The 23,577-nt window shown below is 44.2% G+C and overlaps 1 protein-coding gene across 4 annotated transcripts in view; it reads left to right on the top strand.

The window, feature by feature from the left end:
• The window catches only part of SNTG1 (syntrophin gamma 1), a 1,064,578-nt gene that overhangs the window by 292,334 nt on the left and 748,667 nt on the right, over positions 1–23,577 (top strand). For 3 of the 4 annotated variants that reach the window (XM_075353282.1, XM_075353284.1, XM_075353281.1), the window contains exon 2: positions 5,614–5,655. The gene's annotated coding sequence lies outside the window, so the exon portion shown is untranslated. Of the gene's footprint in view, positions 1–5,613; positions 5,656–13,622; positions 13,638–23,577 lie in introns of those variants that run through there. The other variant, XM_075353283.1, reaches the window with a different exon arrangement.

Below are 23,577 nucleotides of genomic sequence, written 5' to 3'. Positions count from 1 at the left end.
AGCCCTTCATCACATCTTTCAAAAAAGAATCTCAACATTTTGTTTGCTTAATTTCAATATTCTCAGAGCTTATTGAAGGAGAATTTCCTATTAATGGTAAAAGGTTTTTTTTCTCTAGACGTAGAGAATGCCCCTTAGTAATGGATACAGGTCTAGGTAAATAAAGTTCATTACACAAGTTTCTTTAGTGCCCAAAAATACAGTATATCTTCATCATCATCTTCATCATTTTACCAACTGTATGACTAATTTTTATAATATTTCTGAGTGGTCCAAAAAAGAGACAAAAAATTATGCGCTAATGGATGTGATTTCTTAAGGTTTCTCGGTTTTCTTTTATTCTCCTGACATTTCTTGTACATTAGTAAGGTATTAATTTCACATTATAGTGACCCTCTTACTTTCTAATATAAAAAATGACATGAAAGCCTAAAGATACTGGGCCTCATATATTTAAACACATTCATGTCAAACAGTTACTAATCTTTTTCTTGTAGAAATGAACAAGAAATCATTAAAAAATCTATAATCCCTTAGACACTCAAGTAATTTACAGCACAAGTAACTTTCCCATTTACTCTGACATTTCTAATAATAATTAAGAGATAGGGCGCTGCTTTTCAGACACAAAGATTCCCACAGCTGACATCATCTATCAACACTGAGTAAAGAGACCTGTGCTTCATGTGAAACATTTTGTTTAAATCCAAGGTGCGCTTCCTCTTGTATAACTGTAATGTGAATGTAAGGATGCATGTGAAGATTACTCCAACCTGGGAAAAGGAAAAGTGGAGCAACTGCTACTCACAGCAAACAGCTAGGTTTCAGCCTTCTGTAGGGAATGGGTCTCTATAGGTAGAGTGTAAGCTCTTATACTCAGAAGGGATTATCTGTTTTTTTCTCTCTCCTATAGAGTGTAAGCTCTTATGGTCAGCAGGGAATCTCCCTTTATTTCTCCTTCTATAGGATATAAGCTCTTATGATAAGCAGGGTTCTCCCTTTTATAGAATGTACGCTCTTCTATAGTCAGCAGGATTCTCTCTCTCTCTTTCTCGCTCTCTTCTATAGAGTGTATGCTCTTATAGTCAGCCGGATTCTCTCTCTTTCTCACTCTCTTCTATAGAGTGTATTCTCTTGTAGTCAACGAGGCTCTCTCTCTTTCACTCTCTTTTCTATAGAGTGTAAGCCCTTATAGTCAGTGGAGTTCTCGCCCTCGTTCTCGCTCTTCTATAGAGTGTAGGCACTTATGGTCAGCATGATTTTCTTGCTCTCTCTCTCTCTCTTTTCTGTAGAGTGTAAGCTCTAATGGTCAGCATGATTTTCTTTCTCTCTCTCTTCTGTGGAGTGTAAAATCTAATGGTCAGCAGATTGTTCTCTCTCTCTCTCTCTTTGTTATATGGAGCTTAAACTCTTATAGTCAACAGGGTCTTCTCTCTCTCTCTGTTTCACTTTTTCTCTCTCCTAGAGAGTTTAAGCTCTTATGGTGAGCAGGATTCCCTTACTTGTTTTCTCTCTCCTCTATACAATGTGCGCTCCTGTGGTCAGAAGATTCCTATCTTTTCTATAGAGTGTATGCTCTGTCAGCAGGGTTCTCTCTCTCTCTCTCTCTTTCTCTCTCTCTTCTATAGAGTGTAACCTCTTAAGGTCAGCAGGTTCCTCTATCTCTCTCTGTCCTATAGAGTTTAAGTCCCTATAGTTAACAGGGTATTCTCTCTCTCTTTTTCTCTCTCTTTCTCTCTCTCTCTTTCCCTTTCTCTCTCCTAGAGAGTTTAAGCTCTTATGGTGAGCAGGGCCTTCTATCTTTCTCTCTCTCTTTCTCTTTCTCTCTCTCTCTCTTTCTCTCTCTCTCTCCTAGAGAGTGTAATCTCTTATGGTGAGCAGGGCCTTCTCTCTTTCTCTTTCTCTCTCTCTTTCTCTTTCTCTCTCTCTCTTTCTCTCTCTCTCTTTCTCTGTCTCTCTCCTAGAGAGTGTAAGCTCTTATGGTGAGCAGGGCCTTCCCTCCTTCTCTCTCTCTCTTTCTCTCTTTCTTTTTCTTTCTCTATCTCTCTCTTTCTCTCTCTTTTTCTCTCTCTCTCTCCTAGAGAGTGTAAGCTCTTATAGTCAGCAAGGTCTGCTCTCTTTTCTATATAGTGTAAGCTCTTCTAGGCAGAAGGTATTCTCTCTCTCTCTTTCTCCTGTAGTGTAAATTCTTATAGTCAGCAGGGTTGTCTCTCTCTTTTTCTCCTCCAACATGTATTTTCTGGGCAATATTTCAAAACCACTGCTCTTGTCTAATCTTCACTCTATTTAAATATAGTTGCTCATTTTAATCATTTTATTACATAATTTGGAAATTGTCCTTTTAAACTTCTATTGCTTCATTGTTGATCAATCTGTAGGCCTAGTGCTTGTGTATTTTATTTTTTGATCTAAATTTAACAATTTTATAATATCTTTCCTGCACAATTAATTTATTATGCTTTCTCTTTAAACTGCTTAAACCTAGACCAGGCAGAAGACATGCCAAATTTGTTCCATTGGCACTTGCTGTGTGATAGATATAAATTTTGCTTGACTCTTAAGGGTGCTTTACACGCTGCAATATCGCTAACGATATATCGTCTAGGTCACGTCATTAGTGACGCACATCCGGCGCCGGTAGCAACATCGCAGCGTGTGACACAAAGGAGTGACGATCAACTATCGCAAAATCGTCCAAAAACGGTGATCGTTGACATGTCGCTCCTTTCCTTAATATCGTTGCTGCTGCAGGTACGATGTTGTTTGTCGTTCCTGCGGCAGCACACATCGCTGCGTGTGACACCGCAGGAACGATAAACATCTCCTTACCTGCGTCCACCGGCAATGCGGAAGGAAGCAGGTGGGCGGGATGTTACGTCCCGCTCATCTCCGCCCCTCCGCTTCTATTGGCCAGCCGCTTAGTGACGTCGCTGTGACGTCGCTGTGACGCCGAACGCACCTCCCCCTTGAAGGAGGGATTGTTCGGCGGTCATGGCGACGTCGCTGACAAGGTATGCCATGTGATGCTGCCGTAGCGATAATGTTCGCTACGGCAGTGATCACCAAATGTCGCACGAACGACGGGGGCGGGTGCTATCGCGCTCGACATTGCTAGTCGCAACGTGTAAAGAACCCTTAAGTGTATGAGCCTACTACATATTTTACAGGTGGATTCTATGTGGAACTCACCTGAAAAAGTGCCAAAAAAATAACAAAACAGATAAGCATATACACAACAACTTGGTGTGCATATGTTCAATTTTGTATAACTTCTTTTAACTGCTTAAAGTTCTTGCCATCTACTAAGACAAACTCTTCTCGATCCATATGTTTCCCACATTTTAAATATTTATATTCACCTCTAGAGTTCAGCAGATTCCCATCTTTAAAGTTCGGTGTACGTACCAAACAACGGACTTTGCAAAAAAAAAAAATTAGTGTTTGAGTTCAGATTTTGGGTACTTTAAGTATGCCAACCACTTGAGCGAGCATGGCTGTGTTTGGGTTTGCTCGGTGCTCGGTCAAATGAGAGCCACTTGCAGTCTCTGAATAGCTCATATTGGGGTAAAATTAGCGTTATCGGAAATAGTTTGTAAAAAAAAAAAAAGAAGCCCGGCCATCCGTCCTCTGGAATTGTTATTTTTATGGCTTGCTATATGTACGTGGAGAGCTGAACTGCTCAATCAGTGACATCCAATGAGGTTCAGGGCAAGTCCAGAACAGAACTTTATCTAAAGTCTGGCTGTACCCGCAGAACCCAAACTTCCACGGGTGTGCTCATCTTCATCACCTCCTATGTCCACATTATTCCAGTGGTGTCAGAACTCGCTCTCCTGGCAGTTGCATTACAGTGTCACGTTACACGATTCTTGCAGCCAAATAGTGGCTGATTCACTCTCCCTTCCTTCGGACATATCACATACAGTACATTTGTAAGAACAGAGAGAGCAGAAGTTCTCATTTCCTCCGAATGTAACTGATTTATCCAAAGGCAGGGGGAGTGAAGCAGCCACTATTTAGCCGCAAGGACCTCATGATGTGACACTGTTATGTAATTGCCAGGAGAGTGAGTGGTGACACCGGATTGCGAAGGGTTTGTTTACATTTTGGGCAACACCTTGAAGGCTTTAAAAGCCTTAAAGATTCAGAGAGATGTTGCTGATTATTCTAGTATTTTCAATTTGGAAGTTACTGCTATTTCACTTATTAGATAATAAAAAAGTGTTTTCCTGATGCGACTTCTTCATCATTGCTTCAAAGTCAATGTGGGCGTGCCACAATCTAAACGATGTAATGTGCACGCCTCCTTTAGACATATTTCTCTTCTTTACAGATTACTTACCAGTTAGTTTATTCTAAAACAATACGTGCACCAAAATTTAGTGCACACAACATTAAAAAATGCCATCTTTTAGAACAGCTCCCCTATAAAAAAATGTCATTTGGGCAACAAAATTGAGAAGTCAATTTTGTATACAGAATGCACATTAGTTTTTAGGGAAGAATCCCACTGATTTATTAGCTAATTTAATTGATGCCTAAATGTTATGTCTCAAAGTTTTTTTAGGTATTTTTAGTTGTGAGTGATATAAATATTTTTTGTCTCTTTTCTTACAAGTCTTAAAGAAAAGTCACTCAGAAAAATTTCAGAAAAAAATGGCAGAATTAAGGAAAAAAGTGCCACCAACAAAAAAATATTTAAATAGTCATCATAGACTTTAGAGTAACATTCTGGATAAATTAAAAAAACAGCAAATTCCAATATGTTATTAGCCTAAAAAGGCATTATTTACAGGAAGCGAGGAAATGTCTCTCATCCTTTAGAAATTCACCCATTGAAGCTTAAGAGCAACTTTGGTGTAATCAATCCCAGCATTAAAGGAATTTATAAATCTCCTATCCTCAGAAGACTGACAGCTTGGACCAGCGGTCTGAACTAAGTACTCTCTGATCTTGGGTCCTATTATTAAGACTTTAATGGTGTAAAATGGAGAATGCACCATTTTCAAAACATTTTTCTTTATATATATTCTCAGTATGGCATACCATTCATCAAAGCAAAGTTTGCATCTTACTTTTCCTAACTGTGCCTCTCCAGAATAAAGGATTCCTCAGTGCAGCATTTGAGCTTTTCTCCATGTTCTCTGTCTTCCTTTTCAAAAGATGACAGTGTTATATATGCACTCTGCTTTTTGAGTGGGTTTGAGTGGGTCATAAATCGCAACAAAACATAAAATAAAAAGGAAAGCATGGACGATTCAAGTGAATCATGGATGCCATGAACAATTCTTTCATAATTACAGCTAATGCGACTCGAAATAGACATTTATTTTCTGATTTTGTTTTACATTAAAGATTGTACAATGGATATTTGGGGATGTAGCCTCTGAGCAAGTTTTCTTTTTCTGTTGATCACAAACAGCTAAAAGTGTCTACATGAAATTATAAATTAACACCTTAAAGAGAACCTGTCAGCACTATTTTGTAATGTAAAGCAAAGACATGGCTGTAATGGCATTGTGTGAAGTATAATATGCCGTAATTCAGGAATATTAAGTTTAATCATTATGAATGATGCTAAACTGTGTTAATTTTTCCATTCCTTTTTTACAGATGATCCAGAATCAGGGTTTACATATTCAGACAACGTAAAAGGTAAGCGGTACTACACCATATTAGGGGAAATTGTTGCTGTTTTTATCCGTTGATGAGAATATCAAAATTAATATACATTAAAAATTATAATGCAGAGAAAATAAATCCATAATCTCCACAAATCATCAGTATGATGCTACTAGGATCATCAAAATCAGTAGGACATTGCTATGATCGGGTAGGGGCATGCAAATTTTAAAAACTTGTTCAGATTTTCATCCAGAAAAGTAGAACATTTTTTTCTCACTTGTCATTCATGCGCAATTCATTTTTTTTTTTTACAGTAGCAACTTTTAATAATTTACAACACCATTTACAGTTACCTATAATACAGAATTGCAATGAATCCATAAAACTCAGGTGTTATTTAGTGGCATCCAATTTTTGTCTTGAATGGGTAGAGAATTTCTAGAGGAAAATCGAGCATGCTGCCATTTTTTTTCACAACAGATTCAGAGAAAGAAATAATTTTTACTGACCCATTGATTAACATAGGTCCACGTGCTTTCCGGATAGCACGCGGACCAAAGATATTAGTGTTTTTTTCCTGCTCTCAAGTTCTCATAAATCATAAAACTGTTCCAAAAATGGGTTCAATTATCTGTGCAGTCCATAGATGTACCTGGTTCAGTAGAGAAAGATCATGTATGTAGTGGTTTTGTCATTTAACTCAAAGTCCAAAATGATAGGGAGAAAAAGTACAGCAATCCCACAAAAAATAAAAGAAAAAAAATCTTTATTTCAAAATCTTGGGTAAAATGCCATAGGACAAATATGAAAAACAGAGCAGATGATGCATTTTGGATCACACAGGAAATATGAGTAAGGATCCTGTGTGAGCTAAAATGCGTCATCTGCTCTGTTTTTAATATCTGTCCTATGGAATTTTACCCAAGATTTTGAAATAAAGATTTTTTTTCTTTTACTTTTGTGGAATTGCTGGACTTTTTCTCCTTATAAATTTGGACTATGCCTCACCGGTGACCAGCTGGTTTCTTCCTCCGTGCAACCCTAAGGCCCCATTATACATAGCTGTCACGGCCGGGCGGTCGGGCAGACCCAGGAGGTGGATCCACTGGACCGAACTCTAAGATGGAGGTAGGGAGTCCGGCAGCTGAAGCACTGAAGGGCAGCAGGATAGTCCGTGCAAGTGAAGACAGCGGAGGAGTCCCTGGGACCACGGAGTCACAGAAGGTAGTCTTGGTGACGTAGCTCAGGTTCGGAGGCCGAGATGATATCAGGCGGAGTCCGGAACCTCTGGAGCAAGATGACGGGTCACAGCAGGGATCCGAGATGGCAGGTGCTGTCGGATGGCAGACGGACAGCGTGCGGGGTTCGGGATACGGCAGACTGGATGGCGAGGCAGGTACGGCTCTACAAAGAGAGATAGGTGAGTACAGGCACATAAACACCAGGAGACCTGACTCCTAGCTCAGGGAACACGAAGATCAGGCCCCGCCCCCTTGGACAAGAACCCCCTTTATACCCTGAACCTGACTAACCTCATTTCCTGTTACTGGACGCTGGCCCTTTAAGAAAGGGTCAGTGACCGCGCGCGTGCCCTAATGCGCATGCGCGCGGCCCGGGTGCCAGAAGCCAGGGAAGGAGGCTGCGAGGAGGACGCAGGAGAGCCGGCCAGGGCCTGGGAAGATGTCGGACGCCGGGATCGGCGACCAGAGGACCTATGGAGGACGGGCACCGGAGGCTGGGACGAGGGGAGCGTGGCAGGTGAGCCGGGGAGCGGAGCTGAGGACCCGGGGAGGGGAGCCGAGGACCCGGGGAGCGTGACAGTATCCCCCCCCCCCACGCCCCCCCTCCCCGCAACCGGGACATGAAGGCACGGATAAGAGGAGTGCCTACGTTCTCCCTGGGCTCCCAGGACCTATCCTCAGGACCATACCCTGCCCAGTCCACCAGGAAGAACTGCCGACCTCGTACGGTCTTCATGGCCACGATATCCCTTACCGCATAGATGTCATCATCGGCAATAGGTGGAGGAGCTGGACTGGCAGCAGCGGAGAAGGGACCAAGGACCACCGGCTTGAGCAGGGAGACGTGGAACGAGTTGGGTATCCTCATCGTGGCCGGGAGCTGCAGCTTGTAGGAGACCTCATTGATCCTGGTGAGGACTTTAAACGGCCCAATGTAGCGAGGACCCAGCTTGTATGAAGGTATCTTCAGGCGGACGTACTGGGAAGAAAGCCAGACGAGGTCTCCAGGAGAGAAACACGGAGGATCCAGGCGTTTCTTGTCTGCGTGTCTCTTCATCCGCAGGGAAGCACGTCCTAGAGACACCTTGACAGAGTCCCAAATGGTGGCAAAGTCACGGGCTACTGTATCTGCAGCAGGGACATCCGAAGAGGGGGATACAGGCAATGGGATGGAAGGCTGAAGTCCGTAAACAACATGGAAGGGAGAGCTGGAGGACGACTCACTGATGTGGTGGTTGTGGGAGAATTCAGCCCAAGGTAGAAGAGCGGACCAGTCGTCGTGATGGGCGTTAACATAGTGACGTAGAAATGAGGTCAAGATTTGATTGACCGTCTCTACTTGGCCATTAGACTGAGGATGGTATGCAGATGAAAAGTCCAGAGTCACTCCCAGATGGTTACAGAGAGCCCTCCAGAAGCGGGAGGTGAACTGAGTTCCTCTGTCTGATACGATGTGTAATGGAAAGCCATGCAAGCGGAAGATGTGTTGTATAAAAGCGTCCGCGAGTTCCTGAGCAGAGGGCAGTCCAGCCATAGGAACGAAATGGGCCATTTTTGAGAACCGGTCCACTACGACCCATATGACTGTGTGCCCGGATGACAATGGCAAGTCCGTAATAAAGTCCATTGCTATGTGTTGCCACGGAATCGAAGGTATCGGCAGAGGCAGAAGGCGGCCATGTGGGAGGTGTTTGGGCGTCTTGTTTCTGGCACAAGAGGAGCAGGCAGAGACAAAGGCGGCGACGTCCGTGCGAAGAGATGGCCACCAGTAATGGCGTACAATCGCACCCCATGTTCTCTTCTGGCCTGCATGGCCGGCTGTTTTTGAGGTATGACCCCAGTGTAAGACCGTTAGCCTGTCGGTCTCCGAGACATAGGTCTTCCCTGGTGGTATCTGGGCCAGAGTGACAGGAGCCACCGGAACAATCTTGCTAGGAGAGATGATAGGCTGGATAGTCTCTTCCTCCTGTTCCATGGGCATGAGAGACCTAGACAAGGCATCAGCGCGTACATTCTTGTCCGCTGGTCGGAAGTGGAGCTGGAAGTCAAACCTGGCAAAGAATAAGGACCACCTGGCTTGCCGTGGGTTCAGTCGCTGAGCGGACCGCAGGTATTCCAGGTTTTTGTGGTCCGTGTAGATAATCACGGGGTACACTGCTCCTTCCAGGAGGTAGCGCCACTCCTCCAGAGCCAGTTTGACCGCCAGTAGTTCTCGGTCACCGATGGTGTAATTACGTTCGGGTGCTGAGAAGCTCTTAGAGAAGAAACCGCAGGTCACCATCTTCCCGGAGGAGGATTTTTGCATGAGCACTGCTCCGGCTCCTGAGGAGGAGGCATCCACCTCCAAGGTGAACTGGCGGTTTAACTCCGGTCGGTGGAGTACAGGGGCGGAGGCGAATGCTCGCTTCAAAGAACAAAATGCGGCGTCTGCCGCAGGTGACCAGTCCTTAGGATTAGCCTCCTTTTTGGTCAAAGCGGAGAGAGGAGCGGTCAAGGCAGAGAAGTGCGGGATAAACTGGCGGTAGTAGTTGGCGAATCCCAGGAAGCGTTGGATTGCCTTCAGTCCAGAAGGCGGAGGCCAGTTGATGATGGCGGAGACCTTCTTGGGGTCCATCTGCAGTCCAGTATCAGAGATGATGTACCCCAGAAAGGGGAGGGAAGACTGCTCAAAGACACACTTCTCATACTTTGCGTACAGGCGATTCTCTCTCAGTCTTTGTAAGACCAGCTGTACGTTTTCTCTGTGGGTTTGGAGGTCCGGAGAGAAGACAAGGATGTCATCTAGATAAACAACCACACAGATGTAGAGAAGGTCCCGAAACACGTCGTTCACCAGTTCTTGGAAGACGGCAGGAGCGTTACACAGACCGAAGGGCATCACGCAGTACTCATAATGTCCATCGCGCGTATTAAACGCGGTTTTCCATTCGTCACCAGAGCGGATGCGTACCAGATTGTAAGCACCCCGAAGATCCAGCTTGGTGAACACACGAGCTCCTCTAAGCCGGTCAAATAATTCGGGAATGAGCGGCAGGGGGTATTTGTTTTTCACGGTGATTTGATTGAGACCCCGGTAGTCTATGCATGGGCGTAAGTCTCCCTCTTTCTTCTTGACAAAGAAGAAACCTGCTCCAGCAGGAGAGGAGGATCTCCGAATGAACCCTCTTGCTAGGCTCTCTGAGATGTAATCTGACATGGCCCTGGTTTCGGCTGGAGATAAAGGATATATCCGTCCTCTAGGTGGGGTTGTCCCTGGAAGCAGGTCAATGGCACAATCGTATGGACGATGTGGCGGCAGTACCTCGGATTCCTTTTTGTCAAAGACATCGGCAAAGGACCAATAGGCCGAAGGCAGCCCCGTTAGGGTCTCAGGAACCGGAGGTCGTCGGAGGGGTGGTATGGACTTTAGGCACCTCTCATGACACGAAGAGCCCCAACGGGTGACTTCGCCAGTACCCCAGCTAACCGATGGTTCATGTGTCCGCAACCATGGGAGTCCCAACAGGATCTGGTGGGACATGTGTGGGAGAACATAGAGAGCGATGTTCTCGGTGTGAAGAGGACCGATGCGTAGTTCGACAGGCCTGGTGATCAAGGAGATGGTATCAGAGAGAGGCCTCCCATCCACCGAGGCAATCACTAGGGGTTTGTCGAGGGGCATGACAGGCACCCGGTACTTGTCCACCGTGGCCTGCTGGATGAAATTGCCTGCTGCCCCGGAATCGAGGTAGGCATCAGCCGTGAACCGCGTCTCTCCCGTGGTCACTTGCACTGTCCATGTAACTGGGTCAGAGAGGGTCCCAGCACCTAGGGTGGCCTCTCCTACCAACCCTAGGCTTTGGAGTTTCCCGGCCTCTCTGGACAGGAGCGTAGCAGGTGGGTGTCCTCACCACAGTAAAAGCAGAGGCCCTGGGCGAGCCGCTCTGCTCGACGTCGTTCAGACTGCCGCACTCGGTCGATCTGCATGGGCTCGTGGACGGGAATCCCAGCTGTTGATGACTGAGGAACGGAGGACTTCTGCGGAGGAGGAGAATGCCGTACCGGGCGTCTCTCCCGAGATAGCTCTTTGGAGCGCTCCTGAAAACGTATGTCCACACGAGTTGCTAGGGCGATCAGTGCATCTAGGGTGGAGGGCACGTCCCGACCCGCCAACTCATCCTTGATGCGACTCGAGAGTCCTTCCCAGAAGGCGGCTGTTAGGGCCTCATTATTCCACCCGAGTTCTGAAGCCAAAGTGCGGAAACGGATGGCGTATTGACCCACCGTCAGTGTCCCTTGACGTAGGCGGAGGAGTGATGAAGCAGAGGCAGAGGCGCGTCCTGGCTCGTCAAAGGTACTGCGGAAGGCCTGTAGGAACTGTTGAAGATCCTTGGTCATGGGGTCCTCCTTCTCCCACAAGGGGTTCATCCACGCCAGCGCCTCGCCCTCTAGGTGGGACATTATAAAGGCGACCTTGGCTTGGTCGGAGGCGAACAGATGTGGCAGCTGCGTGAAGTGAAGGGAACATTGGTTTATGAAGCCCCTGCAGGTCTTGGGATCTCCAGCATACCGAGGAGGTGACGCCAAACGGAGTCGGGAAGCATCTGAAGAGGCTGCCACTGGTACGGGAGCCATGGCTTGCCTGGCGGGGGACCTGGGTGCCGCAGGCGTCATTGATGCTTGTAATGTGTACAGGCGGGTGTCCACGGAGGTCATGAATTGCAGCATGCGGGTCTGGACTTCACGCTGGCGTTGGAGTTCCTCTTGCAGGGCCATTAGTGCAGCAGCGGGATCCATGGCCTGATCTTACTGTCACGGCCGGGCGGTCGGGCAGACCCAGGAGGTGGATCCACTGGACCGAACTCTAAGATGGAGGTAGGGAGTCCGGCAGCTGAAGCACTGAAGGGCAGCAGGATAGTCCGTGCAAGTGAAGACAGCGGAGGAGTCCCTGGGACCACGGAGTCACAGAAGGTAGTCTTGGTGACGTAGCTCAGGTTCGGAGGCCGAGATGATATCAGGCGGAGTCCGGAACCTCTGGAGCAAGATGACGGGTCACAGCAGGGATCCGAGATGGCAGGTGCTGTCGGATGGCAGACGGACAGCGTGCGGGGTTCGGGATACGGCAGACTGGATGGCGAGGCAGGTACGGCTCTACAAAGAGAGATAGGTGAGTACAGGCACATAAACACCAGGAGACCTGACTCCTAGCTCAGGGAACACGAAGATCAGGCCCCGCCCCCTTGGACAAGAACCCCCTTTATACCCTGAACCTGACTAACCTCATTTCCTGTTACTGGACGCTGGCCCTTTAAGAAAGGGTCAGTGACCGCGCGCGTGCCCTAATGCGCATGCGCGCGGCCCGGGTGCCAGAAGCCAGGGAAGGAGGCTGCGAGGAGGACGCAGGAGAGCCGGCCAGGGCCTGGGAAGATGTCGGACGCCGGGATCGGCGACCAGAGGACCTATGGAGGACGGGCACCGGAGGCTGGGACGAGGGGAGCGTGGCAGGTGAGCCGGGGAGCGGAGCTGAGGACCCGGGGAGGGGAGCCGAGGACCCGGGGAGCGTGACAATAGCGATGTTGTTAGCGAGATCGCTGAAATGTCACAGGTTTTGTGACACAACAGCGACTTCGCTAGCGATCTCGCTACGTGTAACACATAGCAGCGACCGCCCCCCCGCTGTGATATCGCTGATCGTACCTGAACGTCCTGGTTCATTTTTTGATCGTTGGTGATCCGCTGGGCAGCATCGCTGTGTTTCACGCCATAACAACGACGAGCAACCTCATTAGCACACCTGGGTGGAAACACTACGCCTCTATCGAGGTCTGAGTCGTCAGAATAGCTGTTGTGTGACGGAGTCCCAACGACCGCCGAGGTCATTATACGGATCGCCGTATCGTTGCTGCATCGTTAATTATATCTGCCTGCTTGCCAGCTCACTAGCAACCTTGTAGCGACGTACCAGCGATCCTGACCAGGTGGTATTGTTGTCAGGATCGCTGGAACGTCGCTATGTGTAACGGGACCCTTAGTCTCCTGCCAGGATCTGGATTTCTAGTTGAAGTGGCTGATAAGTATTTTTTTCTCTTTTCTACTATCTAAATCATAGGGTCACCCTACTTTGCGTGATATCCACATAGATGTAGCAAGTTCTACCATTACTGCTGATACTCACTGTGCTGATAGTATAGCTTACTATCCATATGCATAGAATTTGCTAATAGATGAATTGATGTAGCATGCCAGACATTTGTTTGGTGCCCTCCACATCTGCATTCCTTAAGGAGCATATGGGCAATGATTGCTGTTTGTTTTTGCTTTGTTAATTAGGGAAGAACAATTTTAAATCATTTATAAGAAGCATTCACCCCTACGCCACCCTATCCCAGCTAAACGCAGAAACAAATCTCCAGGTTTAAAATGATCCTACTATGTAAATCCCATCTGCAATTCATAGAAACAACAAAATAATTGAATATCTTTATGCCAATTGTCCAGTTATGAAAAGACAGCAGGAAGAATACTAAATGTAATTGATTTTTAGCTTTTATAATGTAATACACATTTTCGCAAAGATTCTGAGGACATCATATTCAGCTAAGCTGGTATAATGGTAAATGATTTATTCCCATCTTCATAATTGGATATTGTTTGAAAGTTCTTATAAATACATACAATTTTATATTTTTTTATTATTATTATTATTATTATTATTTATTTATTTTTTACACTTTTAAGATAATACAATTTGTTTTGTTTACAGCTTGTTGACTTGGAAACTGACCACTACTGGTAAGCAGCATAATGTGGGCAGTACTTAAAAGCTTTCTTCTTTGGAACTTGTAAGCACTGTTTTGAAGCCTGATCACTGTAGAGTGATATTGCCTCCTAATTCCAGCCAATCGCAGCACAGTACTTACCTGATACATTGCACTTGTGGTCGCGCTCCTAGGTAATGAGCTGTAAACAAAAGAAAAGAAATATAGTAATATCTCAAGAATGGCTGCACATTTTAATAAAGAAATGGTGTTTAGTTTTACAAGCACTACCTGACATTTATAAAGATGGGAATAACAGTGTAAGTAAAAGGAGAAATTAAAGGAAATACGATTTAGAACAGGAGAAAGATATATTGACTCTTACTGCTCATTCAGATAAGCATATAATACAGAGCCATGCTAAAGTTTGTCATCCCTAGTCCAAATTACTATTATTGTAAACAATTAAGCAAGTTGAAGATGAAATGATCTCTAAAGGGTAAAAGATTAAAGATGACACATTTGGAATGGTCTAGTCAAAGTCCTGACTTTTATCGATTGAGATGCTATGGCCTGACCTTAAAAAGGTGGTTCATGCTTGATAACCCTTCAATGAGGCTAAATTATAACAATTCTGCAGAGATGAGTGGGCCAAAATTCCTCAAAAGTGTTGTAAAAGTTTCATGGCCAAATATCGCAAATGCTTATTTGCAGTTGTTGGTGCTAAGGGTGGTCCAACCAGTTATTAGGTTAATGGATTCTGTCAGCAGAATTTTGCAACATGTACTGAGGACAGCATGCTACAAGGGTTAAGAAAGAAAAGCAACTGGTCTTCTCTTATCTGTGTGTGAGCTATTTTTACCTGATCTAAATGAAATGATTTATTGCTCTGTATTTGATATTGGTGTGACTCCCCGCCTCTTGCAAGGTGGTCCCCAATGCCCCCTGCTGTGATTGACACCTCACAGTTAATGCACAATCTCTATAGAGAGCCTGGTGTGGACAGGACAGCTCCCAGCTCTACCAAACTGAATTGTTTGATAACAGTAGAATGGCTGCAGATAATAATCTATATTATACATTGTTAGTTTCAGAATCTCTTTGCCTACAACATGCTGCTCTCAAATGAAGTAGCAAAAACCTGCTGACAGATTCCTTTTAAGGTGGCAATCATATTTTCACACAAGACCCTGTAGGATTGATTTCTTTTCTCTTAATAGTAAAGACCTCCATTTATCAACTGCATTATGTATTTACTTGTGTTATCTTTATTTAAATTTGTTTGGTGATTTCAAATATTTAAATGTGAAATATATGCAAAAGAATAAGAAATCAGGGAGGGGGTCAAACACTTTTTCACATCACTGCACCTCCTAAGCATATACACATGCATATGGGTACAGACATAGCTCTTTCATATGTCTTTTATTGAGAATTTCTCAGCTGATTTATGATCACATGAAAGTAGGGCTCCCTTTAGATGTCCTTTGTGGTAATAAATCTGCGTAGAAAAAAAATATAAAAGGGTATTAAATTTGCGTCAGAACTAGCTTACTGACAGATTCTTAGTTAACCTCATTCTGCATCAGCAATAAGTAGGACACAAACAATTTTAAAAGTCAAACTGTGAAAAATATTTAATGAAACTCAACTGCAAAAAAAATATAATTTTAGCCCAAAACACATGCATTTATGTAAAAAAAAAAGTCCCACAAATGAATCTATATAGTGGCAGGTTCCCTTTGTATAATCATTGGAATGCTCTTCCCATCTTAGAAATGATAACATATCACTAGGACTAGCTCTATATAGAAAAGTTCCTTTTTTAGAAGATAGCGCTTTCAGGGGATAAATTCTCCCTTAAACACAATTACAGTTGAAACCAGAAGTTTACATACACTATCTATAAAGACACATCTGTGGGATTTTCTCACTATCTGACATGAAATCAGAATAAACCTTTCCCGTTTTAGGTCAATTAGGAAACAAAATTATTTCTATTTGCCCAATGCCAGAATAATGAGAGAGAGAGAGAGAATGCTATAACCCCTTAGTGACGGAGCTAATTTTCACCTTAATGACCAGACCAAATTTTGCAATTCTGACCAGTGTCACTTCATGAGGTTATAACTCTAGAACGCTTCAACGGATCCTGGTGATTCTCAGATTGTTTTTTCGTAACATATTGGACTTCATGTTAGTACCAAATTTAGGACAATATGTTTTGCGTTTATTTATGAAAAAAATTGAATATTGGCAAAAATTTTGAAAATTTAGCAATTTTCAACTTTTGAATTTTTATACCGTTAAACCAGAGATTTCTGTGACACAAAATAGTTAATAAATAACATTTCCCACTTATCTACTTTACATCAGCACAATTTTGGAAACAAAATTTTTTTTCGTTAGGAAGTTAGAGGGGTTCAAAGTTTATCAGCGATTTCTCATTTTTACATCAAAATTTACAAAACCATTTTTTTAGGGACCACATCACATTTGAAGTGACTTTGAGAGGCCTAGATGACAGAAAATACCCAAAAGTGACACCATTATAAAAACTGCACCCCCCAAAGTACTGAAAACCATATTCAAGAAGTTTATTGACCCTTCAGGTGCTTCACATGAACAAAAGCAATGTGGAATGAAAAAAAGCAAAAATTAAATTTTACCTAAAAATGTTGCTCTAACCCAAATTTATTCACTTTTAGAAGAAATAACACAACAAAATGGACCCCAAAACGTGTTCCCCACTTTCTTATGAGCGCGCCGATACCCCACATGTGGTCAGAAACCTCTGTTTTGAGAAATGGGAGGGCTCGGAACAGAAGGAGCAATATTTGAATTTTGGAAAGCAAATTTGGCTGAAATAGATTGCGGGCACCATGTTGCATTTACAGGTCCGCTAAGGTACCTAAACAGAAGAAATCCCTCACAAGTGACACCATTTTGGAAACTAGACCCCTCAAGGCTTCTATCTGGGGGTATAGTGAGCATTTTAGATCCACAGGTACTTCACAGATTTTGTTAACGTTACGTTGTCATATTGAAAATTTTAATAATTTTCTCAAAAATGTTGCTTTAGCATCAATTTTCTCACTTTTTCAAGAGGTAATTCCAAAAATTTTACCTCAAGGTTTGTTAACCACTTTTTTATGAGCGCGGTGATACCTCACATGTGGTCTGAAACCTTTGTTTGGACAAATGGGAGGGCTTGGAACGAAAGGAGCAATATTTAAATTTTGGAAAGGAAATTTGGCTGAAAAAGATTGCGGGCACCATGTCACATTTGGAGGACCCCTAAGGTACCTAAACAGCAGAAACCCCGCACAAGTGACCCCATTTTGTAAACTAGGCCCCTCAAGGAATTTATCTAGATGTTTGGTGAGTACCCTGAACCCCCAGGTGCTTCACAGAATTTTATAACGTTGAGCCATGAAAAAAAAAAAATAAAATTTTACCACAAAATTGTTATTTCAACCAGGTAGCTTTTTTTTTAACAAGAGTAAAAGGAAAAAATTCAGCATAACATTTATTGTGCAATTTCTCCTGAGTATGCTGATACCTTATATGTGGTGGAAATCAACTGTTTGGGCGCATGGCAGGGCTCGGAAGGGAAGGAGTGCCATTTGACTGCAAAATTGGCTGGAATCAATAGCGGACGCCAGGTTGCATTTGGAGAGCCCCTGAGGTGCCTAAACAGTGGCGGTCCCCCACAAGTGACCCCATTCTGGAAACAAGACACCTCAAGGCTTTTATCTAGGTGTATAGTGAGCAGTTTGAATCCACGAATACTTCACAGAATTTGATAAGCTTAGGTTGCCATATTGAAAATTTTCATTTTTTTCACAAAAATGTTGCTTCAGCATCAAATTTCTCACTTTTTCAAGAGACAACAACAAACCATGGACCCAACAGGTTGTTATCCAATGTCTTATGAGCACAGGGATACCCCACATGTGGCCAAAAACCTCTGTTTGGATAAATGGGAGGGCTTGGAATGGAAGGAGTACCATTTGAATTCTGGAAAAGTTGAGATAAATTGCGGGCACCATGTCACATTTGCAGGGCCCCTTGGGTACCTATACAGCAGAAACCCCCCACAAGTGACCCCATTTTGGAAACTGGATTTTATTCAGGAGTATAGTAAGCATTTTGAATCCACAGGTACTTCACAAAAATGTTGCTGTAGCAACAAATGTCTCACTTTTAGGCTATGTGGCCATGATCCAGCGACACGGCGTCTAGTACACAGTGTCAGCCTTCCTGCAGAGATATGAGTGTTGTCCACGGGAGAACGCAGCTGCCCATGCCCACGATTTGGGTTCAGGCCGCTGTGGAGCTCTATGCTACCTGCAGAGAACACTCATCTCCGCAGCATAAATTGACATGCTGAGGCTCGGGAAGCTGCGCCACACGTCAGTGTATGCTGCGGAGAAAAGAAGCACAGTGGGCACGGGATTTCTAAAAATCCTTCCACTGTGCTTCTACTGCACAACGCAGCGCTATGGAGGGAAAACACTCTGCGCCCAAAACGCTGCAAATCCCGATTGTGGGCGCACAGCCTAAAATGCTACAATGGATGAATGGATAGATGTCAAACAAATATAACGTCCCACCCCCCTTCATATTCTAAGCTGGCGCCCTTTAGTGCCTTTCATGTGGCACTAAAGGGTGCCTAGCCTTGTATTTAGCCCCCCAAAAAATAAATAATTAAAATAAACGACGTGGGGTCCCCCCTATTTTTGATAGCCAGCTAGGGTAAAGCAGACAGCTGTAGCCTGCAAACCACAGCTGACAGCTTCACCTTGGCTGGTGATCAATTTGGAGGGCTCCCCAGGCGTTTTTTCAAAAAAAAAAAAAACGTGGGGTCCCCCCCAAATTAGATCACCAGCCAAGGTGAAGCGGACAGCTGGGGTCTGGTATTCTCAGGGTGGGAAGAGCCATGGTTATTGGACTCTTCCCAGCCTAAAAATAGCAGGCCGCAGCCGCCCCAGAAGTGGCGCATCCATTAGATGCGCCAATCCTGGCGCTTCGCTCCAGCTCATCCCGCGCCCTGGTGCGGTGGCAGACGGGGTAATATATGGGGTTGATACCAGCTGTAATGTCACCTGGCATCAAGCCCTGGGGTTAGTGATGTCACAGCATCTGAACAGATACCCGACATTACTAACCCAGTCAAGTAATAGAAAAAAATAAAGACAAAAAAAAATTTTATTTGAAAAAAAAACTCCCCGAAACATTCCTCTTTTACCAATTTATTGAAAATAAATAAATTTCGGTCGCTGTAATCCATTTTGGAGGTCCCACGCCGACTCTGGATCTTCTAGAATATGGGGGGCACGTTCAGGGAACGTATCCCCCATTTTCTGGAAGAGCAAGCTCTCCATGAGCAGTGTGGGTGCAGTAATCTGAGAATACTGCACTCACACTGCCCCGGTCCAACCTAGGGCAGAGTGACCTGCAGTAACCTTATTCTAGAATATGAGGGGCACGCTCACAGAACGTACCCCCCATTTTCTAGAACAGCAGTCTCTCCATGTGAGGAGTGTGGCTGCAGATTACCATACTCACCCTCCCCCGGTCCACAGTGCAGCAGCCTGTGTAGCAGCGACGTCAGAGTCCCTGCTTGCAGGGATCCAGCTGACAGCTGCTGTCTGCGCATGCGCCGCCAGCTTTCAAGAAGCAGGCGGCGTGATCGCAGGGACGGATCACCAGCAGACAGGTAACGTAAGACCGGGGGCTGGGGGGGGCTGGGCTGGGTGACGGGGGTGACGGGGGGGTGACGGCGGGACAACTTTCTACCGCATGTGACGTGTCACATGCGGCAGAAAGAGCAGGATGGATGCGGCCGCCATCTTCCACGCTCCGGAGGGTGGAGGGGGGAGGCGGCTCTGGAGACCGGAGGTGGCTCCGGGGACCAGAGATCTCCGGTGGCCCGGAGGAGGGGTCAGGGGGAGGACATTGCCCTCCGATCTGAAATGTTTGATCATTTCAGATCGGAGGGAAATTAATGCAGAGCTGGCGGCGGCTGCAGTTTTCAGCGCGCGTCGGCGCCATCTTGGATTTTACGGAGGGGGGGTAGGGGTGGTGGGGGGACTCTCCGATACCGGGGGCTTTGGGGGCACTAAGGGCTCATATTTATTTCTCATCTGACATGTTTGATCACGTCAGATGAGAAATAAATCAATTTTACCGGCCATTTTTTTTTTTTTAATGTTGTCGCCGGTATACGGTGTATACCGGCGATCGCATTAACGGGGTCCAAAAAAAACACCCCGATTCATAATCTTGGGGGTCTCAGCTACCTCCGGTATCTGAAACCCCCGAGATTTTCCGTCACTGGGGGGCGCTACAAGCTTTTTCCGGCCTGACGTCTCAAGACGTCGGAACAGAATAAGTACCCTGTTTTTCCGACGTCTTGAGACGTTAGGCCGTCGCTATGGGGTTAAGGTATTTTTATCACTTTCTGGAAATTCAAAAGTTTCCATCTATTTCATTAGTATTTGGTACCATTGCCCTTACACTGTATGACTATGGTTAAACATTTTGGATCTCCTTCCACAAGCTCCTCACAATAGTTAGTAGAAATTTAGGCCCATTTCTCGTGGCAGAACTGGTGTAACTGAGCCATGTTTATAGGTTCTTTTGCTCGCACCTGCCTTTTCAGCTTTGCCCATAAATTTTCATTGGGATTGAGATCAGGGTTTGTAATGACCATTCCAAAACATTGACTTTTTAATCCTTAAGCCACTTTGTAACCAGTTTGGCAGTATGCTTTGGGCCATTGTCTATTTGGAAGACCCATTTCCGCCCAAACTTTAAAATACTGGCTGATATATTGAGATGTTGATTAAGTATTGCCCCATAATCTTCTTTCCTCATGATTCCATCTATATTGTGAAGTGCACCAGTCTCTCCTGTAGCAAAACAACCCCACAACATAATGCTGCCACCTCGTGTTTTACAGTTGGGATGCTGTTCTTGGGCTTCAAAGCTTCTCCCTTTTTCCTCCAAATGTAGCGAGGATCATTATGGCTAAACAGTTCAATTTTAGCTTCGTCAGACCACATGACATATCTAAAAAAATTAAGGTCTTTGTTCCTGTGTGCATTTGCAAACATTAATCTGGCTTTTTATGTTTCTTTGGAGTCATGATATCTTCCTGGCAGAGTGGATTTTCAGCCCATGTTGATACAGTACTCATTTCACTATGGTTAGTGACACAATCTTACCAGGTTCCGCCAGCATCTTGACAGGGTTTTTTGCTTTTGTTTTTGGATTGATATGCACATGTCTGACCAGATCACAGTCATCTCTGGTACACAGAATCTGTCTCCTTCCTGAGCGGTATGATGGCTGTACGTTCCCATTGTGTTTGTACTTGCATATAATTGTTTGCACAGATGAACGAGGCACCTTCAGGTATCTGGAAATTGCACCCAAGGATGAACCAGACTTGTGCAAGTCCACAGTTTTCTTCCTCAGATCTTGACTTATTTCTTTTGACTTTCCCATGATGCTACATAAAAAAGAAATGTGTTTCAGGTGTGCATTAAAATACATCCACAGGTGTGTCTCTAATTAACTCATATGCTACCAATAAACCTATCAAACCTTCCAAAGACATGTCATCATCACATGAGCTGTCCCATATTACATGCACTCTTAGTGTATGTAAACGTATCACTTTGCAGAAATGAATAAAAATGCCTTAAAACATTCTCTCTCATTCTGGCATTTGGCAAATATAATAAAACTAATTTTGGTTCCTAATTGACCTAAAACAGGAAAGCTTTATACTAATTTCATGTCAGATGCTGAGAAAAACATGCATATGTGTCTTTTTAGATATTGTATGTAAACTTATGGTTTCAACTGTATATTCATAAATTTTAATCTAGATACGTTCAACGTTCCTTGCTTCAATCGCTAGAAAAATGCAATTTTAATTTGGATTTTTGTTTTTTTTTTAAATTACTTTTAGGCTTCACAATGATAGATGATGTCACCATAGGAGGGAGGGAGAATGACGGATTGCATGTGAGACTAAAGGGTACTTTACACGCTGGGACATCGCTACCAATATATCGTCAGGGTCACGTCGTTAGTGATGCACATCCGGCGCCGGTAGCGACATTGCAGCATGTGACACTAAGCAGCAATGATCAACGATCGCAAAATCGTCCAAAAGCGGTGATCGTTGACACGTCGCTCCTTTCCTTAATATCGTTGCTGCTGCAGGTACGATGTTGTTTGTCGTTCCTATGACAGCACACATCGCTTTGTGTGACATCGCAGGAACAACAAACATCTCCTTACCTGCATCCACTGGCAATGCGGAAGGAAGGAGGTGGCCAGGATGTTATGTCCCGCTCATCTCCGCCCCTCCGCTTCTATTGGACAGCCGCTTAGTGACGTCGCGGTGACGTCGCTGTGATGCCAAACGCACCTCCCCCTTGAAGGAGGGATGTTTTGGCGGTCACAGCGACGTTGCTGACAAGGTATGTGCGTGTGACGCTGCCGTAGAGATAATGTTCGCTACGGCAGCGATCACCAAATGTCGTGCATACGATGGGGGCGGGTGCTATCGCGCTCGACATCGCTAGCAACCGTTAGTGATGTCGCAGTGTGTAAAGTACCCTTAACTTACAAAGACTATCAGCCGTGGATAGAAAGTGTCTATTACATACTACATTGTCAGTGTCTATATATGTATGTATACACACATATACTGCTGTAAAATGATTTGCGAATGATTTTTAATGATAGGGAATTTTTTTTCTGAAAAAAGATTTTAAGTATGTTTTAATAAGCATTTAAGCATTTGCACTTGATTTTACAAGCACTTTGTAATTTTACCAATTGTAGAAGATGAAAAATCCCCTTTTTCATTTTTTCTGTTTACATTTTATTCTGTTGATGACAAACTGAGACAAACTAAACATATAAATGTTTATTTTCTACACAAAATGATAAATAATCTAGCGGTTGCTTCTTAGAAAAGAAATATAGAAAAAATACATAAATGCACTAATTAGTTCCCAGAGGTTGAAATCCACAGAAGGTAGTCAAAAGATGAATTTGAAGCAAACTGACTCATACAGCAGGTGGTGAAACCAAGATCTGACATGGATGAGGTTCACAGCGATGCCTCAGGGAAGCAGTCACTCAGCTTCACAATTGGAGGAAAGTTAGCTAGGAAAAGAAAAGTAAGTCGGGTTAAAAGGTAATTTTAAGCTCCAAAATTTGGAACTCTTATTTTTAAAGATGCTATTTAAATATTCTAGCAAATGTTAATGTAAGACTCCAGGTGTAGCAGAATATTGGAATATTTATGTGTATTTTCATTTTCATTAGAGATTGATGAGTTTACCAAACTGCATTAATCCAAGCATATACATTTTGTTGCCTTCAGTGTGAGCCTTGGATACCGTATCACTTGAATCAGTATGACCCTCCACTGAGTTCTCAGGGCCAAGGTTAATGGAATAGAATGTGGATGGACTGCATAAAATTGTTCAGATCTCTTCGGGATTAGCGTCTTTTTCAAGTGCATTCCATCTGAAATTGACCCTAAGAGATGCTAAAAACATGCAAAAAATAATTATATACAGTGCAAGTAGAGATAAATTAATAAGTTAAAGTAGAATTGAATTTTGTTTGCTTCTATCAAAAGGCAGATTTTTTCTAATTTACTGTATATATATACAGTACAGACCAAAAATTTGGACACACCTCTCATCTCTAGAACAACTGTTAAGAGGAGATTTTGTGCAGCAGGCCATCATGGTAAAATAGCTGCTAGGAAACCACTGCTAAGGACAGACAACAAGCAGAAGAGACTTGTTTGAGCTAAAGAACACAAGGAATGGACATTAGACCAGTGGAAATCTGTGCTTTAGTCTGATAAGTCCAAATTTGAGATCTTTGGATCCAACCACCGTGTCTTTGTAGAAAAGGTGAACGGATGAACT

This window comes from Anomaloglossus baeobatrachus, chromosome 6 (genome assembly GCF_048569485.1).
Source record: "Anomaloglossus baeobatrachus isolate aAnoBae1 chromosome 6, aAnoBae1.hap1, whole genome shotgun sequence".
Lineage (NCBI taxonomy): Eukaryota > Metazoa > Chordata > Amphibia > Anura > Aromobatidae > Anomaloglossus > Anomaloglossus baeobatrachus.
This window is presented reverse-complemented; position numbering and strand designations above follow the sequence as displayed.